This window comes from Meleagris gallopavo, chromosome 1 (assembly GCF_000146605.3).
Source record: "Meleagris gallopavo isolate NT-WF06-2002-E0010 breed Aviagen turkey brand Nicholas breeding stock chromosome 1, Turkey_5.1, whole genome shotgun sequence".
NCBI lineage: Eukaryota > Metazoa > Chordata > Aves > Galliformes > Phasianidae > Meleagris > Meleagris gallopavo.
In genome coordinates, this window is record NC_015011.2 from 103250266 (window position 1) to 103265886 (window position 15621).

Here is a 15621-nt window from a genome sequence, read left to right on the forward strand (position 1 = left end):
AACATTGTTCGGTTGATGAGATTTAAAACAAGGATTACAGAAAGATTGAAAAACTCCATTCAAATGGAGAAAATAATTCGCTACTCAGCAGATTTGTGCTTTGTTGCTGATCAGAAGACAATAATACCCACATTAATACCCATGTTACCGAGCACCATAATACCACACAAGAGCAACAAGCACACACTTGATGAGATTACGGTTCCATAGATTTGGAACTAGCAAAAGGAAGTGATTCTCAAAGAGCTCCAGATCCAGTCTGGGGAATTTTCTGCAACAGAAAGCCATTGTGAAAAACAGCACAAGCATCTTTTTGAAAAGAACAAGATCATTCTCTGGACATTAGGCAGCTATGCTAGTGAAGATAAGGACAAATGGAAACACACATCCTTTCCAAGGACAGCCTTATTTTTTCAGTCTTGTTTGTAGCCTTCAACAAAAAGAGGCAGATTCAGGAATAAAGTGCTGGTCTGCTGCTGTGGTGAGTCCATATTCATGTCTCCAAGTAACCTAAAGTTTCCATTGCCTGAGTTTGGCAGAGAGCTCGCCTTGGGGAGGATTCAGGCCTCTAGATAAGGTTTAGGTCAAAAGTGAATCACAGTGAAATATTTATGGAGTTCAGGGATTGCAAATCTCATAAGCAGTCAGATGAGAGTTCAAGTCAACGTTATATCTTATGGAATCATTCATCTTGTAAGTTTGGTGCATTCTTGGGCTGTAACGGCATGAAAATAGCTTGAAAAGAAAATTTCTGAACACAGTGCAACCCCAAACCCAGTGAGTCAAGTCTGGACTAGGAAGCATTATCCAGTTCAATGTTGCTGTTCATAACTGACGTTTCTCTGACCAGAAGGGCAGGGTTTGAGCCCAAGCTCATCTACGAGAGAAGGCCAGCTCACTGCTTTGGCCCAGCAAAAGGAGGAGCAAAAAGTGTTGCATTTGCACATATTCACCTCAGCACCTGCAAGACGATTACCACAACACTCTCTATATAGACCATTAGGGATGTGCCAACCCCAAACTAAGCACTGCATCCAAGCAGAATATTAGAGTCAGCCTTGCTCCCCAGACACAGATCCCCAAACACAGCTCCCCAAACTCCCTGCTCAGCTGCCCCACCACGTGGAGTCAAAGCAAACGGACAGCTCAGAGGGGAGCTGTGCCCCCAGAAAGGCAGCTGCACCCGCTGAGAACCAAACAGCACTTCCCCTCCACATATGCTTTTTACAACCTGGTCCAATCATGGCAATGTGAACACAGGCAGAGGCCAAAGAGAGACAAGATGCTGTGCAGCCCTAATAAATGTATTTCCATCCCAGAGAGGATTCTTGTCATGTCATGGAGATTTACAATTTTCTTTCTGTTGGAAAACACATCTATTTCTTAGCAGCACGAGGCCAATTCCCTGCCTCGCTGCCTGCAGCTAGACTTTACCACGTTTTACTACACTGGGCTACCCGTTTTGAAGCACTGACAGTTTCACTTTCTCTGCGCAGTGTGTGCTTTTGAACTCACTCTGCTGCATGCTGTGAGGCAGACGAGGGAGGAGGGAGCAAAGAGAAAAGGAGGGAGTAAGGGAAGGTGGCTCAGCCTTGTGGAAATGTTGTGCTTCCCTGGAGATTAAGCTTCTGTTTTCTCAACAGTCCCAATAAGGGAATCTAAATGTTTAGCAGAGTAAACCTTATTTTAAGATTACACATACCATGTTGCCCCAGCCAAAAACATTACCCCTGCTTCGCAATGGCCCAGATGCACTGGCATCAGTTCGTACCAACTTGTGGTGGGTGCAGAGAGAAGAATAATTGTGTTGTCCGCCTGCAGCTCTTCCATTACTCACAAGTGCCATGAAAACACCTCAAGGGGCTGTTCTACATTATTTGCCTGACACCATAAATGTGGATGACACTTTGGGAAGCAAGGGAATGTCTGCTTCTATGTTGAAGGAAGTACCCATCACAAGGCAGCAGAACCACGTTGGTTTCAACCACAGAACTACTGGTGTTCAGTAGATGCAGTTTCTGCCCACATTCCTGCCCTGCACACCTCAGTTTACAGCCTTAAGGCTGACCTAGGCCATGCAGACAAACCACAGAGCTAAAACCCTCGCAGTTCTTTCTATTAGCCCACACCTGACAAGTCAGTTATCTGATGATTGGAGGGATGTCCAGAGCATATGACTCAGTTAGCTCAGGGAAGCATTATAAATAAATAATTAAAATTAAAAATAATAGTCATAATAATAATAAAACAGCATGTTCGTAGTCTACCTCCATTCATTTCTACTCACTGTCTGCTCTGATCGACTCAAATGCAGGCAGTTCCCAGCTAATTTCCTAGGTTCAGATAGTTGAAAGCCATCCAAACTCAACTTACCCACTGTACCCTCACAGTTCCCACATGCAGCCTATTACATCAAGGAAACTTCCTATGGTTTCATGCCAGGGAGTACAGTTTCTGGGAAAGATGCCACCACTTCTTCTAATCAATTGTTTTAAGATGACACTACTTCACCAATGGCTGAAAGTGCCACTCTTGGGGACATATGAAAATAATTCCTTCATTTTTAGGTCAAACATTGCCCTACAGCGCTGCAGCCTACATTACAAGAAAAATTGAAGTGAGAAGAGGCCCATTCTGCAATGCTCAAAACAGAGCACAGAGCTCCTAGTGTGGTCTCATCTGGAATGTCCTTTAATATCCAAGTCAATGAGGTTTCAAATCAAGAGGATTAGCTTAATCCAACTAGTCCCCCCTCCCTGGGGGTAAGGGAGGGGAGAAGTAGTTTAGGTTTCACCCTCGAGTGATACCTCATTCATTTAGAAAACCCTCCAGCTAACAGAGGGGATATAAGGCCTGAAATTTCACACAACTAAAAAAAAAAAAGAATAAGAAAAAGAAATAATCCAGCATTAGCAAGCCATAATCCATTTGTCACAAGAGCTATTTATCAGGCCATAAAGAAGCAATTAATAGACATTCAATTTTGCCTTAGTAAAGGCTCAGTTGTAAAGGAAATCTGAGACCATCATAGGTTTCCTATTGAAGCCCTTGTAATGTTCATCCAAGATGGACGACCCTGTGAAGCCCACAATCTGAGGAGCAGCTTGCAGAACCTGAAGCAGCACCACTTCCTTTTGGTACAGCCATTTGGTTAAGGAGTAAACAAGGAACACCATATCTGCTCTACATCTCTCTGCCTGCTGAGCCATAAGTAGCAGCTGAGCATGTTCAACAAAGCTGGGATCAGTTATCTCAGACATCATTACCAGGAATTAGATCAAAAGATGCACTGGTACCTACAGAGGGCAAAGAAAGAACAGAAGGAGCCAAATTACCCACCTCACCCTGCAGCTCCCTGTGCTTAATACACAAATAATCCTACAGTAGCAGGGCTCAGCTCCACCACAAAGCTGTAGAAAGCATTCACCCTGGCATTAATGACAACACACAGAGTGGGGAAAGGATCTGAGGAAGGGTCTCTTTCTGAGTGGTGCACAGCATTCATGAGAATGAAGTCACACATGCTCACAAAATGTTCTCATGTACACCAGAAGGACTTTAGCTAAGCTGCTCTACTGGGCAGGTTCATAGTTAGCCAGTTTTATTTGATATTAAACATGGCGCTGAATATGGGGCTAAAAATTTAGGCTTCTATGAGACAGCTGATGTGCTTCTTGATTTCACAGACTACAGAAGATAACCGGACTAAAATAATTTTTCAGTAAAGAATCCAGTTCTTTTAATAATACCTGCCTGCAGTTTCCTAGTTTCTGAGCACAAATGAGACAATAACTCAGCGAACTGTTCACATATAATCAGCCATCTAATTGTGTGTGCAACTACCAGGCTGGAATATACAAACATACCCACAAAATGAATATGTGCAATATTTAAAGTGAACTCTAAAAGCACTGTGGTGACAGAGAGCCAGTAAGGTCTAGTTCCAAATCTCTTCTATGACCTTATCATTAGAATAAATGGCACTCAGTTAAGAAGTTTGCAATCCACTTCTGGCTATTTGACTTTCAGGTGACTTTTCCTGTCACCTGACTACTAAACTGCCTTCCCTATATGCATCCTTCATAATGCTGTGATACCACATATAAAATGCAAACCTTCAGTGAGGTTCTTCATCAGGGTAAGTGCGTCAGCTCTACTCCATCTCCTGGAATAGTTCAGAAAGCCAGTCATAAAGCAGCTGACAGTAATTGCTTGTTCTGTCTTGCTTCCAAGCAAATGAGAACAAGTACCTAAGGAACAATACAGTTGAAATGACACTTGTGAAACAAGCATGTTGTAAGTCCTAGATAACCAACAATGACAAATGCATTCATAAATGTATAATTGCTGCATGAAGTACAAGAGGGTGGGGGTGGAACTGGAGAGGTACTGTGTTCAGACTTACAAATCATTGAAATTAGAAAAGGAAAAGTAACGAGCCACCTGGAGACAACACAGAAACATCACCAATAGTAGTTCATTAATAAAAGGTTCCAAGGAAACAATATACGGCTAAATGGGAAGATTCAAGAGGCTTTTCAGGCCTGACCAACATGCAGTTTTGTATTTGGAAACACTCATAATGAAGACAATGATAAATGATTATAAGCAAAAAAATGACAGGACAGCCAAAACTGAATTTGAAAAATAGATAGCCCAAGGTATTAAAACAAATCAACTAGAGGTACTTCTGGGCTTTGTCTACATTAGTGCTTCAGTTCAGACCAGGAGCATGCTTTTTAAGCAAATCTTATCGTCTTTACTCAATATGTTTTATTCATATCTCAGAGCAGACAAACTAGGTTCTTGAATGAAACTAAACCAGAAAATGCACACCAGCAGTGCACTGAATGTGTTCCAATCACTAGGTGGTGGTCACTCAATGGGACCAGGCCACATCAAATCTAAAATAAAATCCTCTTGAGTTTTGTGGCGTGTGTGGAGTCTGCTTTTTCATCAGCATCAACTGTTCTGTTTTGCAGGCCCACTCTCTCTGGACAGCACTTTGCATTAACATTATATTACTTTAGTGTCTCTGAATCCTGAAATGAGGTTCTGGAATGAAATCTGAATCGAGAAGCGTGTGAAGTAGCCCTTGGCACTTGCTATATTGGTGAGCCTTTAGGGAAACAATCCAGATAGATGCTGCATTTCTGAAAAGCTAAAAGATTTTTTTGCAGAAATCTTTAGCACTAGAGATGTTAAGGAGATAAATAGACACCTATGCAAAATCTGCATTTTTCAACTCCAGTTCCAGTTGACAAGGCGATGAATGTGTCAATAACAGTGACTTGTGCTAGGGCACGAGAACAGGTTTAAAAAGGACCCACTTTCTATGTTTACCTTCTGGGGGAAGTCTGGGGGAAACTTAGTAACCTCATTGAAAATATTCATTCAACAGCTGGGAAGACAGCACAGGACTGTACATTTTGAGCTGAGTTAAAGACCACAAAGTCTTACAGTAGCTTAAAATAATGTAAAAAGAGAACAAGACGTCCACAGGAAGCTCACTCAGACATGACCATTTCTAACAAAATTTACTTATGTCCCACAAAAATCATTTGTTGTCTCTTTCCAGGCAAAGACACTGGAGAACTCTCTGACAAGGTTTTCTGATACTCAAAAGAGTGCCAACAGAGGTCCTGCTGAAGTCACCACCAGTGTGAGGCAGATGTGGTTGAGACACTGTTGCTCTATGAGGTAGTACTTCAGCTGACCTGCCAAGGGTCTCCACTCCATTGTAAAACAACGACTTTCACTCAAGTGTCCATGATCTGCAGTCAGAAAATATTCTAGCTGTAAGACCAGGTTCTTCCATGCAGCAAAAAGTTATCTAGAAGTCAAAAAACAATAACATGAAAGTCAATAGTCAATTTTCTTCGTGGTCAAAGTTGGCAATGAGGCTCTTCCAGTGCCACACTAGGTGTGCTGTCTTTAAATATAAGCTTTGGTGACCTGGAAAGGGAATTATGCAAGGAAGCAACAACATTTCCAAATAGCGTACAGTCATCTAGGTTAGTCAGGCAAGAAGATTTCCCAAAAGGATCGACAGTAGCTATACGATGCCAAGAAAAGTTAATGCTCATAAATAATGCACAGTGCAGGGATAACTTTCTTTCTTCACTGAACAACACTGCCAGAACCGCATCAGCTCAGAAAAAGGTTATGCCTACCACATCCACACTATCCTGACTCAGGGCTTGAGTGCAGTCAAAACACTAAGATGCTCTGACTGTAGAAGAAATGCTCTGCAGAACAATACAGAGAGATTATAATTCCAGCTTCCTACCTCAGCAGAGGTATGAGCACAGCTGGGAAAAAGCTCTGATCACCTCATTTCAAAGTCAGCATCATAGAAGCCATTGTGGTCACTGCCCTCCTGTTGTCTTCTTCCATCTGCCAAACTCAGTCAAAACAAGCTGCGTTAATTTAAACAGTTTATGCAGTAGAGTTTTGCTGCCACAGCAAACTCATTTTGATTGGAACAGGTTAAGCAATATTCACACAGGCAATTATGGCATCAAATCAGAGACAAAATAACTTCTTAGTGAAGCTGTGAGAAATAACTGGGGACAAGGCCGGAGGAGTGGGGAGGGGTGAAGTACCAGGAACAGGATGGATTGACTGTACCCAAAACTGCAATCCATTTCCAGTGTGGCTATTCAGTTATCTAACACCAATAACTCTAAGTGCCTTTAATGCATTCTAATGTGATGGTGGACAAAATGTTTTGAGTTCTGGTCTTATGAAGCAATATTTCCAGGCCTACTGTGGTAAATGCTAAGCCAAGAGGATCTAGAAGAGTAAACTGCGAGCATGTTCACACTGTAATCTTTTATTAGACATTCTGCAAGACATTTGTGACTTGTCCCAGCTGTAAAGAACCCGAGGGTAAAATGCTGGCAGTCACTAGAAACTCCAGAATGTGGCCAAAATTAACAACCGTTGAGATGGCACTCACTTTCTCTTCCTCTCACCAATCTGCAGGCAGCTGACAGGTAGTGGTCCCAGCACACAGAGGTGAAATTAAACCATCTTTCTGGTTATTTCGGCAGCTATAAAGTCTTACCTGTTCAGAACAACAGCTCATTTCCCATATATACAGAGCACCTGGGTATGTCAGCATTCTCCATTCATTTATGCTGCACGAGGTATTATACAGGCAGGGGACAGTTTTAATTCACCAGGCAGTGCCACGGAGAAGGATGGAAAAAGAGTTAAAGATAAATAGACATTGGCTATCCTATCACATGATACCCCAAATCTTCCATTCTCTGTGCTCTCATTTTTTGGCCACAAAAGGATACGTACATTGGAATTGTTTGTTTGGGAGTGGAGGAAATGGGTGTTATGTTTATATGTTTATCTGTAACCATCGCTCTCACACAGCGTTGTATGTACTTGTTCTTTTAGCCAGGAACCAGTATGCCCAAACAGTCTTATGCACACAAGTAAACAAAGCTTGAAGGCTTAGGCTGTGCTTACATGGTTACTTGAATCCAGTACAAGTCCATGCTGCCACTGATTGGGGCCTGGCTCTTGCCTTTACGCACAACACATCAGCACACTCCTGCTCTCTCTGCATGGTGCCTTCATGCACCAAGAATACATGCAGCTAAATGGCAATCCGGATCAGGGAACTGACATGTCCAAATGGACCTTCCTTCTTGTCAGGTTGTTTTTCAGACTGATCAGCTTGGCACAGTGCGCAACTATGCTGGCAACAACACCATGAGAATCTCAACAGACAGGAAAGGGCAGAGGATTGTGGTTGTCTTTTCAGCATTATCAGCCTCTTATACGTAGGCTCATGTTTGAGTTCTCTCCCTGTCTAGAGAAACTTAGACATATGCTTGAAAGTGGCTTTGTACCTCAGATGCTGAACAGAACTTTGTAGTGGTTTTTGAATTCTATCGTAAATGAGATTGTACTCATAAAATCTCTCCAAGTAAATCTCAAACAAGTCAAATTCTCCATGTATTAAATATTATGCAATGTTTGTACAGCAGTACAAAATCATAAAAAGCAAACAAGAAAAAGGAATTCGCTTGACATTGTATTATGACTGTAGTTCCAACAATACATTTATTTCAGAGCTGATCGAAACTCACAACTTCTTTTCACACTGAAGAGAGACAGAGACATTTTGAAATTTGATTTTAATCCAAGTATGAAACCAAATATTTCAATAATTTTTCAATAAATGGACAATCTAGAGGAAAAAGAAAGGGTGAGATGATGTTTCTGGTTTTAGAACTTGGAATTTACATTTTAAAACATATTCGATTTAATAGAAGTTTTCTCACTTCTTGTTTTCCTGATACTCTATGACTAATCAATAGAATTATGCACTGACTAATACTGGCATGTCACAATATGACATATCACAACTTCAATATCCTTCTATTCTACCAAAAAGTGTTATTTTTAAAACCACTAAGTTGCTGCCTAGTACTGATCAAAACATCTTTTTTTCTTTCACGGGATAGTTTGACGCTTTGACACAGAAAGAAAAGAAGATAAAATATTTCAATCAGCACTGAGGAGAAGCTACCCTAAATTGCATTTAAAATAAAATAAAATAAAATAAAATTTAAGTGATAGAATGTTTGAACTGCATGTCATAGTGTATGCGCTACATCAATGCTAACAGCACATACAATATCTAGAAATAGTTTAAGACAATGACAAATAGAAAATGAAACAGAATGAAAACACTTTGAAATAAAAAAAAATAGCATTAAAATAATACAGAACTATGTTGTTTTACAAAACAAAATGTGGAATGGGAGGAAGAAAGTAGCAATCCATTTCATTATGCTGAAGTTTGTGAACCCAGATCTGTCTCCATCTTACTGATAAAAGCATTTTTCTCTGAAATTGGGTAGGATCATTTCTATGAGAAAAGCAAAAAATATTGGCTCAAAAAATGTCTTTCTCAAAGAGAAGGAAGAACTTAAAAAAGCCATTTTAAATCAAATTTCTCTTTAAAAAACAAAACAAAACACTTTTGTGTTGCTGCTAACAGTCACGCTTTATCTCTACATTCTCACTAATAACTTTCAAGTGACCTGAAATATATTGGAATAATGCCTGAGTAATTTGCACCTGCACATTAAAATGTGCAAAATGATAGGACAAGGGGGAATGGTTTTGCAATGAAAGAGGGGAAGATTTAGGTTAGACATCAGGGGGGATATTTTCACTTGGAGAGCAGTGATGTGCTGGCACAGCTGCCCAGAGAAGCTGTGGTGCCCCATCCCTGGAGGTGCTCAAGGCGAGGTTGGATGGGGCCCTGGGCAGCCTGAGCTGGTGGGGGGCAGCCCTGCCCATGGCAGGGGTTGGGGTGGGTTGCTTTAAGCTCCCTTCCAACCCAAACCATTCTGTGATTCTGTGATGAGTTAATCGGGTTTCAAATAAAAAGGCCCAGGTTTCTGTGCAAGATCTCAACGTACACCATTTGCAGCACAGGTAGTGGCACACAGCAGCCACTACATCCCCAGGGACCACCAAGCTGCACCTGTCCTGAGGCCCTGCCACAGCCAGGCCTCGCTCAAACATCATAGCCACCTTCCACTGCCTCTCTGTGCACTCCAAAACAACCACATGCCCAGGGCCCCCTACTATTGCCGGCTGCTCAGCCCTGCAGTAGAGAGGACATGAAATTTTTAGATGTGGTTGTTGCTGCCCTTTACTCTTACATGAATGGTGTAAGATGCTGTCAGGAAGCAGTCAGAGTTAGTTGGGTGCTCATTTTCTTTCTCCTTTTTGCAGAGAGCCTGAGATGGTAGGAAGCCTATTTGCATAAACAAAATAAATTCTCCTAATGAAGTGCAGAGGAGAGAAAATAGCTTCATCACCAGCAGCAGCCCCCTGCTGTGCTGGAGATTGGATGTCGAGAGCCTGTTCCAGATAAACTCTGCAGCGGGCTGAAGTCACAGCCTGAGCCTGGCAGTAAAAACAAAACCCCATTTTGGGTGGTTCTTACCTTCTTCAGTCCAACCTGCAACATCTCCATCTGCAGAGGATGGGGTTTTCTTGGCCACACCAGCCCAAATACAGCAGCCTATCCTCAATCCCTGAGGATGACAAAGCTGTCAGTAAATTGAAAGTTGTGAACCACACAGGGGCCACCTTAGTCAGCCACATCTCTCAGCTGCAGAACCAATTATTTATCTCTGGTCACCTCAACTTTATTCATGCTGTAAACACAGCAGGCCTGCAATCCAGACCTGAACTTGGAGAAGTGACTGTGGAAGCAGAGCTTGAGTGTAAGCTACTCCCCTCCTGCAACATTTCTTTCTGCCTTGACAGGAAACTGCTGCACTCCAGATAAGGGCCAGAAAAAGTCAACACACAGGGAGTGTGAACAGGGAGTTCAGGCTCAAGTATGAGCAAAGATAAGGTCTAAAGTAACTGGACACTACACGTGTTTATGCTTTTTGATCCCAAATAATATATGGTCACCTTAGAAAATCAAATTGAAGAGTCATGAAGATCATAATTTGGATGACTGTTTTCTATAATTTCTTTATTTCCTCAGAATCTCCTGAATTTTCTTGGTAGTTCTAGTTAAGTGCTTTGTCAAAGTATTTCATTATTTTCCTTCATGTCTTTCCTTTTTTTTTTTGTTTCCTTGAGAAATGTCAAATTTTCCTTAGTCCAAGCTTTGTATCTTTTATTTTACTTCCAAATATTCTCTTCTTTTTCCTCTTCTTAAATGAGATATTTTGCTCCTACTGAAACTCCAGGGAAAGGCTCTTGGAATGTATGGACTTATGCATTCCACTTCATGCATCTTCCACTCTCTTACCAGATGATGATGTGAAGCTTGTCTACAAAAACAACACCAGAGATGGTAGGAAAAGTATTAGAGACAGTAGGCAGATCTGGAAAAGCCCTGTACCTAAAAGTCAATACATTAACAACACCTCATCTCCTCATTTTTTGTTTGTTTGTTTGTTTGTTTGTTAAGGACAATGGGACAAGGAAAAGAAGTATTTTATAAACTAAACCTATTGATTCCTCAAACCCCAAATCTGCCTCTTTCAAACAGATGGTAGGCTCTAGAAACCTAAGCAGGAACAACTCAAATATTTTGCAGTGAGAGTGATTAACCAATGGAAGAGGCTCTCCAGGGGAGGGACGAGATTAGATTTAGCTTGAAATCTTCATTTCAAATCTGGCTGCCCTTCAGAGAGAGAATCTATGCCAAGCCAAACTTGTTGGGCCAACTCAAAATTGTTTGGAGTATGGCAATAATTAGATCCTGTGATAACAAGTAAATTAAACTAAATGATCTCAGGCACTTTCTGGCCCTTGGGCTGTCTATGATGCTGTAAGGCCAGTAGAGAACAGTTCTAAAGAAATGCTTCAAGACTTAATATGCACCTCACCTGATCCTCCATTATTTCTACAGAGTACATTTTAGCAATCTAAAGAAAGAAAGTTCCTCAAACAGTTCACTGGCCATGGATGATGATAGAAGAGCTCAATTAGAAGAAGTCAGAAGAGAACAAATAGATTTAGTAATGCATTAAAGAAGAGATGAGGTAAGTGTAGAAGAATATGTGTAAATTAATCTAATTATAGAAAGACACCTGGAACAGCTTGAAAATCAAGTAAATGCGAGTACTTTAAATTGCAGAGTTTCCTACAACAGTAAGAGGATTGATATATCCTGTTTGAAACAATTGTCAGTTTCCTGACAATGAAGCACAAATTAAAAGATAAAAACAAACATATTTATGGTAAAAAGTAATGTAGAAAACCTACAAAGAAGTAGACGAGGGAAAAAACAGGATTCAGATATTTCCACTGAAATTCATTCTGACCTCCAAGTAATGGACAGAACTTCAAAAGATGTCAGAAACAAGTGGTATCTGTTCACTAGATGTCAGAAATAGTCTTCATCTTTTTCCTAAGTGTGTCCACAAAAATGCAAGCCTGGAGAAACCAGCAGGCTTTCCAAAGCCTCTTGAAGGCAAATGAACCCTACAAGGTATTTTCATATCATGGACATACATTGCAAAGAAGAGAAAACTCATTAAACTTAATTGGCCCACCCTGAGAGTCTTCTCTATGCCAAGTTTCTTCCTTTATTTTTTGTTTTTTTGAAAGAACTCTGCAGAAAGCACTGATAGATGTCAAAACAGATGAATTCACAGTGAGATCTTCTAAGATCTTTACTTTGATCTAGGTCTAAAGGAAAACTGACATCTGAATGAGGATTTAACTGCTTTGCAGTGAACTGCTAGACTTTATTTCCAGAATTTAAAATAAAAAATAATAATTTGCAAAAAAATATATTTTTCAATGAATGCTTGTTAGAAATCTTTTAGGATGAACTCTGCAGAAAGCTCTAATTTTCAGACCTGCATACCATGAAGTGAGTTGCTGATCTTACATATTTTCATGCACGTGCTTAGCTTTGTGCAAGTAAGCAGACAGACGGAAATCAACAGGGGAAGCCAAAGTAAATAGATGTTCTCCCCCAGATCCTAGAAAAAATCAATGACATTGGAATAAAATAAAACACGTGAATGTGTTTCCAGGAATGAGATACCTTGCTGACCATCTGGACTTCTTAATTTTCATTCTCACAAAAATACCTTAGCGAATACTTTTGGTAAAACATATACCATGGACTCCAACTGGCTTCAGTGGGTTGCCCACATTTACCATTAAAAGAACCCATAACATTTCTGTGGATTCTCACATGAGGAAGACCACTATTGTACTTTTTCAAATGCCAGCATTTAAGGACCATGTAATTCAAATCATAATAACACCCAGAGGGGGCTCTTGCTCTTACCAGGTCATTTTCACAGTGCAATTTACCAGGGGTTTTAGACCACAGCTGTTTTTAGAGCTCCCAGAGGTTGAGAGGAATGTCACGTGCAGGAGCCATCACGGTGCTGTGATTTACAGTCATCTTCACAGTCATCAGCCCCACTCGTCTCAGTGATTACTCAGTGCCAGCGGAGGCTGTGGAGAAGCCAGCAGCACAGACCTACACACAAGGACTGCTGCACTCTTCAGTAGTGATTCACCCCCCCTTGCACATAAAACCTTCACAGAAACCCTTCACAGCCTTCCTCATCTGGAAGGATGTGCTGCATTTACACCTCCTTATCAGTGTCCCTTTCCTTAGCCTCCTGATCTGAAAGGCATGTGTAGACCCAGCTCTTGCTGGCACTGTCTCTCTAAGCACTCGATACATTTTCTTCTGGCAAATTTAAAGAGCATCAAACGGGGATGACCATTGACTCTATCAAGCACTCCTGTGTTCTGCAACCTAAAGCATAGCCCGAGACAACATAAGAACACAGGACAACCTAGTGCTTCTAAGTGTACGTTGCTCAAATATGTATGTATCTTTTAAAGCTAAATCTTGGGCTTAACGGACAGCAATTGACAGTCCCTTTGTAGTTTTCCAACCTGAGAACAGTTTCCTTCAGCCACATCACATACCTCCCAGCAGCTCTGACAGTACAGTGCAACCCAGGGAGAGAAACCCTTTGCAGCTCTGCCTCCTGAGCCACTAAGTCACCCTTTTGTAAAGCTTAACTAAGGTGCCAGTGCAAGCCTGCAGAGATTTTTCCATGTGCTATCCACGTGGATGACCCATACCTAAATGCAGATGGAAGAGCTACCTCATCACGGCTTGTGCAACCACTGCTGACTTGGAGGCCACAGGGGAAAATCCCTATGAACGAGCGGCTTGAATGCGATCCAGCATACCGATCCCCCACCTTCCATCTCAGCCTGCATCCTGCATAATAAACAAAGAGTCAGGGTCTGGAGTTTTTTGAAAACTACTTTTTGAGCCTAAGATTACACAGATATTCCTTCCGGATGGCAGTCCTCCTTTCTCTGGCTGCAGTACTAAGCCCTGCTAATGCGGCTCAGATGAATCTGACCAGCATCATGAGTGTATTGGATGATTTTTTGTTTATTTTTTCCCTTTGGCTGGGTGTAGCTGTTATGTAATTTTTTCATCAATATAGGTGAGGGCATTATTTATAGGGGATTACAGGGATTACTAAAGCAAACTATTTGCACTTTCCTACAGTGGCTGGTACAACTTGCAATATCCTACCCTGCCTCATAGTTAGCAACTTGGAGGATCAAACAATTTTGGTTTGATTCTCCTCCAGTGTGCTGATGCAGCACAAATCTTGTGTCTACACTTTGAGCAAGCTGGGCACAAGCCCATACCCACCAGCTGCTTCCAGCACTCCTCTGTGCAAACATACAGATTACTTCAGAACAGGAGGGGGGGGACGCACTTGTGTTTTTCCCCCAGCATTCCTGCATGCCTCTGTGGCCTATACTTAGTAAGAGACCCGCAAAGGGGGTCAACAAGGCCAAGTGCAAGGTGTTGCCCTTTGGTTGGGCAATCCCAGATATATATACAGACTGGGAGAAGAACTCATTGAGAGCAGCCCCACAGAAAAGGATTTGGGGATTCTGGTGGACAAAAAGCTGAACACGAGCTAGCAGTGTGTGCTCTCAGCCCAGAATGCACTGGGTCTTGTGGGCTGCGTCACAAGAGGAGTGGGAAGCAAGGAGAGTAGGGGGATTGTCCCTCTCTGCTTTGACCCATCCAGAGTACTGCATCCAGGCCTGGGGACCTCGGTACTGGAGGGATGTGAAGCTGTTGGGACAGGTCCAAACAAGGGCACAAAGATGTTCAGAGAACCTCTCTTGTGAAGACACGCTGAGGGAGCTGGGACTGTTTAATCTGGAGATGAGCAACTCTGGGGAGATTTCCCAGTACGCTAAGGTTTCATTACAGGAAGGAAAAAAACTTTTTACACAGTCTGATAGTGATAGGACAAGAGAGAATGCTTTTAAATTAAAAGAGGGGAGATTTAGTTTAGATGTCAGACAGAAATTTTTCAGAGAGGGCAGTGAGGTGCAGGCACAGCTGCCTGGAGAAATTGTGGTGCCCCATCCCTGGAGGTGCTCAAGGCCAGGTTGGATAGAATCACGGAGTCACCAAGACTGGAAAAGACCTGTAGGATCACCTAGTTTAACCATCCACCTACCACCAATACTGTACACTAAACCATGTTCCTAAGTACTACATCTGCTCTTTTCTTGAATACCTCCAGAGACGGTGACTCCATCACCTCCCTGGGCAGCCTGTGCCACTGCATCACCACTCTTGCCGAGAAGAAATGTTTCCTAACCTGAACTTCTCCTGGCACAATTTGTGGCCATTACCTCTCATCCTATCACTGTTATCTGGGAGAAGAGGTCGATCCCCACCTCACCACAAACTACTTTCAGGTGGCTGTAGAGAGTGACGAGATCTCCCAAGCCTCCTCTTCTCCAGACTGAACAACCCCAGTTCTCTCAGCCGCTCCCCATCAGTCTTGTGCACCAGACCCCTCACAGCTCTGCTGCCCTTCTCTGGACACACTCTAGCGCCTCAGTGTCTTTCTTGTAGTGAGACACCCAAAACTGAGCACAGTATTCAAGATGCAGCCTCAGCAGTGCCAAGTACAGAGGAACAATCACCTCCCTGCTCCTGCTGGATGCGCTATTTCTGACAAAATCCACGGTGCCACTAGGCACCTTGCTGGATTACATTCAGCCGAGGATGGGGCCCTG

The 15621-nt window shown here is 42.2% G+C and overlaps 1 long non-coding RNA gene across 1 annotated transcript; it reads right to left on the reverse strand.

Moving 5' to 3' along the window:
• Positions 1-10521: 10521 nt before the first annotated feature.
• LOC104914237 lies at positions 10522-14964 on the reverse strand. The gene is made up of 2 exons (XR_004161971.1): positions 13633-14964; positions 10522-10835 (listed from the first exon to the last, which is right to left on the reverse strand). It is a non-coding gene; the product is annotated as an uncharacterized LOC104914237 (long non-coding RNA).
• Between the last annotated feature and the right edge of the window lie 657 nt (positions 14965-15621).